This window comes from Colobus angolensis, unplaced genomic scaffold, assembly GCF_000951035.1.
Source record: "Colobus angolensis palliatus isolate OR3802 unplaced genomic scaffold, Cang.pa_1.0 Scaffold101, whole genome shotgun sequence".
NCBI classification, from domain to species: Eukaryota; Metazoa; Chordata; class Mammalia; order Primates; family Cercopithecidae; genus Colobus; species Colobus angolensis.
Window position 1 is genome coordinate 3,927,986 of NW_012111031.1, and position 9,557 is coordinate 3,937,542.

The window sequence follows — 9,557 nt, forward strand, 5'->3', positions numbered from 1 at the left end:
CCTGTCGTGGGGTGGGGGAAGGGAGGAGGGGGGAGGGATAGCATTAGGAGGTATACCTAATGTAAATGACGAGTTAATGAGTGCAGCACACCAACATGGCACATATATACATATGTAACAAACCTGCATGTTGTACACAATGTACCCTAGAACTCAAAGTATAATAAAAAAAAAAAATAAAGACTAGAGAGTTAAGACTTACTCAACACAACCAGTTAATTGTCACAGACCCAAAACCCACGTTTCCTAACATTTAATTTAGTAATCTTCCATTTAAAGGTATTTTCTTATTACATTTCTATATTGATATCCTTAACATTTTTGCTATCAAAATCCTTAATCTCATTGCCCCCATCAAGAGTTCTGTCCTCTTAACTAGGGGTCTTGATTTCCATTTTGTTGGGAAGGCTGAAGATGCACATTATCTAAAAAATCTCATATTCTTCTTCACATCAAATCCTTTTTTTTTTTTTTTTTTTGAGATGGAGTTTCACTCTTGTTGGTCAGGCTACAGTGCAGTGGCACGATCTCGGCTCACTGCAACCTCTGCCTCCCAGGTTCAAGTGATTCTCCTGCCTCAGCCTCCTCAGTAGCTGGGATTACAGGCACGCCCCACCATGCCCAGTTAATTTTGCATTTTTAATAGAGATGGGGTTTCACTATGTTGGCCAGGCTGGTCTCACACTCCTGACCGCAGGTGATCCACCTGCCTCAGCCTCCCAAAGTGCTGGGATTACAGGCATGAGCCACCACACCTGGCCCCACATCAAATCATCTCTAATCATCATATATTCTGGTCTTTCTCAAAATATTTCTGCATCTTCATCTATAAATTCCTCTTCTCTTCTGACCTAGACAAATGGATATTCTCCTCCATTCTCAAATTACAACTCTAATACCACCCCTATTCCCTGCCATTTTAGATCACACTGCCTCTCATATCCTTCAAGACCTAGTGTATTAATTCCTTTCTCTGTCTTTTATAACTTCTCTAACAGTTCTCTCTCTCAAAGTTTCCCTTTGGGTACAGGGAAGCTTGTAATACCTGTCCCTCCATCCCTGGACCTTATCAAGCTACTGACTTCACTACACATATACTCCCTCTCACTATATACACACACCTCTCATTGTTCTCAGTATTCCCACACACACTCACCACACACTATCAGAGTGCACACACACTGCACACACTGAACATACACCCCTCTTACTACACAAATACTATTTTACTGAGGCTATTCTCTAAGTCCTCAAAAATCTTGGCTTTCTAAAACAAATGGCCTTTTTGGGTTCATCCAGAAAGATCTCTATGCAGCATCTGACACTGCTGCCATTTTTCTCCTTCAATATACATCCACACAACTTTTTTCATTAGCTTTTTTAAATGCCCTCACATCCTCATTCTCTTCTCTTTTCCTCTCACAACTTTTTCATGGGGTTTCTCAACCCCATGTGCTTTTTTCCCACCATTCTCTTTTTTCCTCGGCACTCTCATCCACTCCTATAGCCCTCATCATCTCCATATACAGATGGTTCTCGTATCTCATTCTGCTTTCCAGCCTGATTCCTCTTTTAAGCTCCAGGTCTCCTTTTCCAACAACAATTTGCAACCTAAAATCTGTAACTGATGTGTTTTCTTGAAAAATCAGATGAAAATTATGAAAAGGACTCAGGATAGCACTTTAAAAATTGTTGAAACAGAAGAAAAGTAATTCTTACCTAGCCAAAACAATTCCCCCCCACCAAAAAAAGAACAAAAACTGGAGGGAAAAAAAATGGGCAAAGAACAAGCACTTTGCCAAGAAGAAAAGGTACTTTCGACAAACATATTTTGAAAATGGTAAACCTCAGAATAATGTCAATTGAAGGACATTTTGTTAAGGTACATAAAAATCCTTAAAATAGCTCAGTTTTATAGCTAAGAATTTAACAAGTAAAAATAGAGTTAAGTCAAGATTTAGAGTAACAGAATTACATGCCTGCATTGGGGCATTCCATGTGCCCCATAAATGTGTACACTTGATATGTACCCACAAAAATTAAAAATTAAAAAAAGATTTAGTGTAATAGAGTTTGAAAAGTTATTTATAATAGCAAAAATAGTAAGAAGAACCTAAAAATCTTAATATAGAATGGTTAAACATATTGTGATAGAGCTATATCATAGAATAATATAAAACCCCAAAACAGTTTCAAGGAATATTAAGAGGATATGTAAAAATATCCAACATAGAATGTTAAGAAAAAAATAGCAGAATAAAAAGTTCTGCACATATTTTGATTCCAATTTTGTGAAAAAACAAAAAAAGAAGAGAAAATGAAAATATATATTCAAATGTTCATGATCATCTTCTATATGGTAGGATTCCTTATTAATCCTACATACATTTTTTAAATTATCTACAATTGTAAAATAGGAGAAAAGTCAATAAAAGTGCTACATCACATAAAGCAGGAGAGAAAAAAATTAGAAATACTCGAAAAAAATCTTTAAATTATCAAAATTTTAATCACATATATTACAGTTTAAATCAAAATCTACACTGAGTACTTGAAGAGATTACCTATTATACCATCATTCAGTTGAGTTCATTTGAACCAATCTAATGATAACCTCTAATTAGTGATGACTTATACTTGCTTTTTTTTTTTAACAATGCACGTACTTATAAAAGAGCTCCACCAAGTGGTGACATAAATCATCTTGGAACTATCAGAAAATTACTACTACTATTATTACTATTATTACTGCATGCTATCATAACTAACTTAAATTTAAGTTGCAGTTTCAAAAGTTAAAAATAATGTTCTATCTAGCTTGCACTTTGTGAAATATGAAAGATGAAAATAAGTCATAAGAAACATGTGCTTTTGTGCTCTATCTCAGGGTCAAAAGATATATCCTTACACATAGTTCATGAGACTGTAATAAGTCAGTAGCAGTAGGGTTACATTAAATGAAATATGAAGGTATTACAGAGAAATAGGGGGAAGAGCTGCCTTTATCTTTTACTCCTAGATTTCCTACTTACCTAGGTGATACGTAGGAACAAAAGGAATAACATGCTAAGATGCCAGAAAATTTCACCTGTATAATATGAGCTTACTGTAGTCTAGTGTTAAGGACATTCTTGGATGTGCACAGAAGTAAAAGGCAAGAGTGGCAAAGCCAAGAAGAGGAATGTAAAAACTGACCTTACTTGTACTCAATCACATTTTTGAAACAACATGTAGGCGTGAACACCATGTGAATCAGTCACCCAGTTACACAATGCCTTTGTGGGTAAGAAAGTTGATTCTATTCCCAGAAAAACATGTACCTGGCAAATTCAGATTTACCTGGCCATTTGCCCAAAAGTTGAGCATCTGGGACTCCCTCCCTTAAGAACTCTTACAGATCATGCAGTATATGGTCAGAAAAATAAAAATAAATTTGAAAAACTCCTACGGAACTCAGTTCATAAACCTATGTAAGCTCTTAACTGTACTGTGACTTGCTTGCTTGCTTGCTCATTTGTCCCTATCTCAACTACTAACATGTAAGCATCCTGAAGGCAGAAAAATTGTATCTAATTCTACTGTACCCCAAGAGCCTTGTAGTGTCCAGCACTAACACTACCATAGTTCTAAAAAGGAAGAAATAAAAATAATTTTTAAAAAAAGCTGTGGCAGTAGCTACAGAGTGACTTTTTCTCTCTGTTTTTTTTTTTTCTTTTTTTCTCCAATATGCTCAGAGAAACAAGCAGCAACTAAACTACCAAAGTGTAAGTTAAGACTGTTAGTTCCACTATAGTTTCTTTAGCTCCCATTCACACATTGATAGCAAACTAGTAAGTATCAATAAGGGTAACACACACACACACACACACACACACACACACAAAGAATGACATTACAGACCTCATTTTCTGAACAGATGATACATAACTTACCTAGAACTAAGTTTCTGGTTAAGCTCTCTGCTTAGATTATTGAGCTCAAAGCCCAAAAATTATCCATCCAAGAAGGTATAACCATATAGGAAAGAAAACTGCCACCATACTCAAAGGGCTACTAATTGGCTTTTCTGCAAAATAGCTACAAAACTGATGTCTACTACTCTTGGAAACAAGGTTGAAAACCATTGAGTAAGGAGATTAATTCCTACAACTCAGATCCAATTATATGGATCAACAATATCAACTCCTTTTACCAAATATCACATGTGCTGTTTCAAAAAAAGAAATCACCAACAAACAAATGAGGTGACATTTTTTTCCAGCTTTATGGAGGTACAATTGACAAATGAAAAAGCTTATATTTAAGGTGTTCGATGTGATATTTTGATATATCTATACAATAAGAAGTGATTACATCAGTCATTCCACATCCGTGGTTTCACTTTCCAGTTTCAGTTTCCCATGGTCAACCATGGTTTGAAAATAGATGAGCAGAGTACCTATTTTGAGAGAAACAGACGACATTCACATAATTTTTATTACAGTATCTTGTCATAATTGTTCTATTTTCTTAGTCATTGTTACTAATCTCTTACTGTGGCTAATTTACAAATTAAACTTTAATACAGGTATATATGTTCAGGATAGGAAAAAACATAGTATATATAGGGTTCAGTACTATCTGTGGATTCAAGAGGGTCTTGGAACATCCTCTGAGGATAAGGGGGGACTACTGTACTACAGTTAAGCTAATTAACGTATCTATCACTTCACGTAGTCACCATTTTGTCTGTGTGTATGTGGTAAGGATACTTAAGATTTCTTTTAGTGAATTTCAAGAATACAAAACATTATTAGTAACTATAATCAACCATGCTATAAATTAAGTGTCCAGAACTACTACTTTTTTTGTTTTTGTTTTTGAGACAGGGTCTCATGACAGGGCCTCACTCTGTCACCCAGACTGGACTGCTGTGGCACAATAATAGTCACTTCTGCCTCAACCTCCTGGGTGCTCAAGCACTCCTCCTACCTCAGAGTCCAAAATAGCTGGGACTACAAGCACATGTCACCACCTGCAATTTTCTTTTTTAATTTTTGGTAGAGATGGGGATCTCCCCATGTTGCCCAGGTTGGTCTTTAACTGTGGCCTCAAGCAATCCTCCTACCTTGGTCTCCAAACATGCTGGGATTATAGGTGTGAGCTGCCACATCTAACCCTTATTCATTTTATAACTGAAAGTTTGTACCCTTTGACAAACATCTCCACATTCTCCCCAGGCCCTCCACCTCTGCTAACCAACTTTTTACTGTTTGTATTTGACTTTTTAAAGATTCTACATGTAAATGAGATCATGCAGTATTTCTCTATGTCTGACTAATACAACATAATGCCCTTTGTGTTCATCCATTTTGCAAATGGCAGGATTTCCTACCTTTTTTAAGGCTGAATAAAATTCCATTATATATAACAGATAGTCCTTGACTTACAAAGTTCAATTTGCGATTTTTCAACTTTACAATGGGTTTGTCATGATCTTAATGCAATTTTAACAAGATTTTTTGACTTACAATGGGTTTATCAGTATATGACCCAATCATTAGTTTATCTATTCATCAAATGACAGACACTTAGGTTGTTTCCGTATCTTTGCAACTGTGAATAAAGCTGCAATGAACATGGGAGCGTAGGTATCTCGTCAACATACTGACTTCATTTCCTGTGGATATATACCAAAAGGTAGGATTGCTGAATCATGTGGTAGTTTGAGTTTTAATTTTTGAGGAGCTTCCATACTGTTTTCAATAAAAGTGGTACAATTTACATTACCACTAACACTGAACAATAGTTTCCTTTTCTCCACATCCTCTGTAACATCTGTTATCTTCTGACTTTTTGAATAATAGCTATGAGTCCTCAGAGTCCTGAGGTGGTGCAGGGTATCACATCCAGAGAGAACTGAGCATGCTAAGATGTTAGCTCGGGATAAAGCCACTGATGCCACTCTCATGAAAACCAAAGAATCCATGAATAGATTAATCCATTCATAAAGGCAGAGACCTCAGGACTCAATCACCTCTTAAAGGCCCCATCTTTAATACAACCATATTGGGAATTAAGTTTCAACATGAGTTTTAGAGGGGAAGAACATTCAAACTGTAGCAGATGTCTTTTATTTCTTTTTCTTGCCTAATATCTCTGGCTAGATTTCCAGTACTATGTTGAATGCAAGTGGCAAAGTGGGTCCTTGTCTTGATCCTGATCTTAGAGGAAAAGATTTTAGGTTTTCCCCATTGAGTATAATGTTAGCTATGGGCTTATCACATATAACCTTTATTGTGCTGAGGTACATTCCTTTTATACGTAACTTGTTGAGAGTTTTCATCATGAAAGAATGTTAAATTTTGTCAAATTCTTTTTCTGAATCTATTAAGATGATCAATAATTTGTCCTTCATTCTGAAGTGGTATATTATATTTATAGATGTGCATATGTTGAACCATCCTTGCATCCCAGAGATAAATCCCATTTCATCATGATGTATGATCCCTTTAATGTGCTGTTGCTAATATTTTGTTGATGATTTTTGCACGTATGTTCATCAGGGATACTGACCTATAATTTTCTTTTCTTGTGATATCCTTGCCTGACTTTAGTATCAAGGCAATGCTAGCCTTGTTAAATGAGTTTGGAAGTGTTTCCTCCTATTCAAATTTTTGAAAAAGTTTGAGGATTGGTATTCTTCTTCAAATGTCTGGTAGAATTCACTAGTGAAGCTATCAGATCCTGAGGCTTTTCTCTATTGGTAGATTTTTGATTACTGATTCAGTCTCCTTATTTGTTACTGGTCATTCAGATTTTATATTTCTTCATAATTCAGTATTAGCTGGTAGTATGTGGCAAAAAATATGTCTCCTTTAGGCCATCCAATTTGTTAGTATATAATTTGTTCACAGTAGTCTCAAGATTCTTTGTATTCCTGTGGTATCAGCCATAATGTCTCCTCTTTCATTCCTGATTTTATTTATTTGAATCTTCTTTTTTTCTCATTCTAGCTAAAAGTTTATCAATTTCGTTTATCTTTTCAAAAAAAGACTCTTCATTTTCTTGCTCTTTTCTATGTTTTTCTAGTCTTTCATTTATTTCTGCTGTGATCTTTCTTATCCCCTTCCTTCTATTAACTTTGGGCTTATTTATTCTTTTTCTAGCTAGTTCCTAGAGATGTAAAGTTAGGTTACTTATCTGAAGTCCTACTGTTTCCTTCATGTTGGTGTTTATCACTACAAAATCTCCTGTTACAACTGTTTTGCTGCATTCCACAAATCTTGATGTGCTGTTTCCATTTTCATTTGTATCATATATATATTTTTTTAATTTCCATTTTGATTTCTTATTTGATCACTGGTTGTTCAGGAACATGTTTAATTTTCACATATTTGTGTATTTCCCAGTTTTCCTGTTATTTTTGCTTTCTAGTTTTACGCCATTGTGGTCAGAAAAGATGTTCGATATTATCTCAATCTTCTTAAATATATTAATACTTGTTTTATGGCCTAACATATGATTGATCGTGGAGAATGTTCCATGTATGCTCAAGTATAAAGGCATTCTTTCCATGGTAGTTGTCAAAATTGGTGTTTCTGAAGGACAGTGCTACTATTCCACCATCTTGCTGACATCAGCTGTCTAACCATTCTTATTCTACACAATGCTAAAAATTCTCTTAAACTGAAATTTCCATTTTGGGGAATATGTCCTGAGGAGGTACCAAGACAATAGAGGAAAGAATGAGTCTTTCCAAAAGAGCAATGAGTTGGCATTGGAATAAGAGAATTCCAAGTTGAAAGAGAACTGAAAGAGATCATTAACCATTAAGTCTCGTGGTCTGGGAGTTTCTAGGGTTCCAAGTCATACAATGATAATCTGGCAAGTTTTCCAACACTTTAAAAAACCTATATGTTTACTTTCAACAAAGCTACAATAACTAAAATAGCAAATACTTTACCTTTGCTAAAATTCAGCGCAGTATAGTAATACAATTTACATGATGCTGATAAAAAGCACTAGTTGGCAGCTTTGTATATCTTGAATAAAACTAGGGAAAATAATTACTTAATAAACAAAGTTTGGTAGACAGTTTCCGAAACACGGATTCAATGTGGGCGAAAACTAATAATGGGTACCTGATGATTTTCAAGTACACTGTAATTCTGAATCAATCTGTCTTTAAAAATAGTTTTTAGAATATGAGAATGCAATATCAAGATGCATATAAATGAGGTAAATTTAAAAAGGAACATAAATAGAAAAGTTTATTTTATATTCTTTGTTTGATAAAATAATTTACTCCAAAACTCTGCTAAATATCTAGGTCTCATAAACTCGATTAAATGTTTATAGTTGAATACATAAGAGACAGAAATAACTACCAATCTGAACATCAATAATCATGACTATCAGGCCTTTAAAATTATAATGTACATAAATAAGGAAAATTATAATGTATATAAATAAGGAAAAAATACTTCACTGACATTATAGCCATCTATTTCAAGACTACATCTGTTAGATCTACATTAAATTTGTACAGAATGTAGAGATATTTAAAGTACAGGAAAACAATTAGTTTTATTAAATTGAGACTTAAGATATCCTAACTCACCTGGAGCCTATAATAATCTCCACAACGATTTGAATCCTATGAGAGAGGTGTTATAGCAGTATTTGATGTATCCTTCTTGTATCTACTTCTGACAGAAAGGACAAGACTTAGGCTTGACTCTTAACTGTTGGGAGCTGGGGGTGGGGAAAGTTAAAAGAAATACCTTGTAGCTATTTTCTATATCTAATTACTTATATCCCAACTTGTATTAAAAAGATTTCTAAAATCTTAAAAAAACAAGGCGGCGGGGAAAATGGCTGACTAGGAGGCGGGAGAGGAGAAGCCCGAAAAGTCGCAATGAGCTGGAGCTGCCGGAGTAATGGAGAGGAAAGTTCCAGATGCAGCGCTGAGAAGTGATCAGCTGAAGAAGAAGCTGCAGACCTCCAACAAAGCCTGCAAAGATCTCCAACTTTGGATTTGCCATAGGTAGTCAGACGACAAAGAAAACATCACCCATATCCATCAAACTTGGATCAAGTAACCCTAAAGAAACTGTTCCAACTCTTGCTCCAAAAACTCTTTCAGGAGCAGCAGCTTTTAATGAAGATGAAGATAGTGAACCAAAGAAAAGGCCTCCAGAACCAAAGATGAGGATGATGAATATTGGAAGGGATACATCAACATCAGCCAAACTAAACTCCTTCAATAAAGGAAAGCATGGGTTTTCTGATAACCAGAAGTTATGGGAGCAAAATATAAAATCTCATCTTGGAAATGTCCATGACCAAGACAATTAAATGATGTTTTGAAATTGGGGTGTGGGGTGGGTATAAAGTGAAAAGGAACAGTTTCCTTTTTTAAAGAATGGTGTAAGACTATTTTTAGAGCCGCTTCTTTTTCATCTTTTTAAAAGATTGAGTGTGGCCGGGCGCAGTGGCTCAAGCCTGTAATCCCAGCACTTTGGGAGGCCGAGACGGGCGGATCACGAGGTCAGGAGATCGAGACCATCCTGGCT

At 35.4% G+C, this 9,557-nt stretch overlaps 1 protein-coding gene and 1 pseudogene across 1 annotated transcript in view; one reads left to right on the forward strand and one right to left on the reverse strand.

Moving 5' to 3' along the window:
* The window catches only part of RB1 (retinoblastoma 1), a 182,234-nt gene that overhangs the window by 152,193 nt on the left and 20,484 nt on the right, over window positions 1–9,557 (reverse strand). The gene's annotated exons all lie outside the window — the stretch shown is intronic.
* Window positions 8,922–9,557, forward strand: part of LOC105510641 — an 11,946-nt pseudogene continuing 11,310 nt past the window's right edge.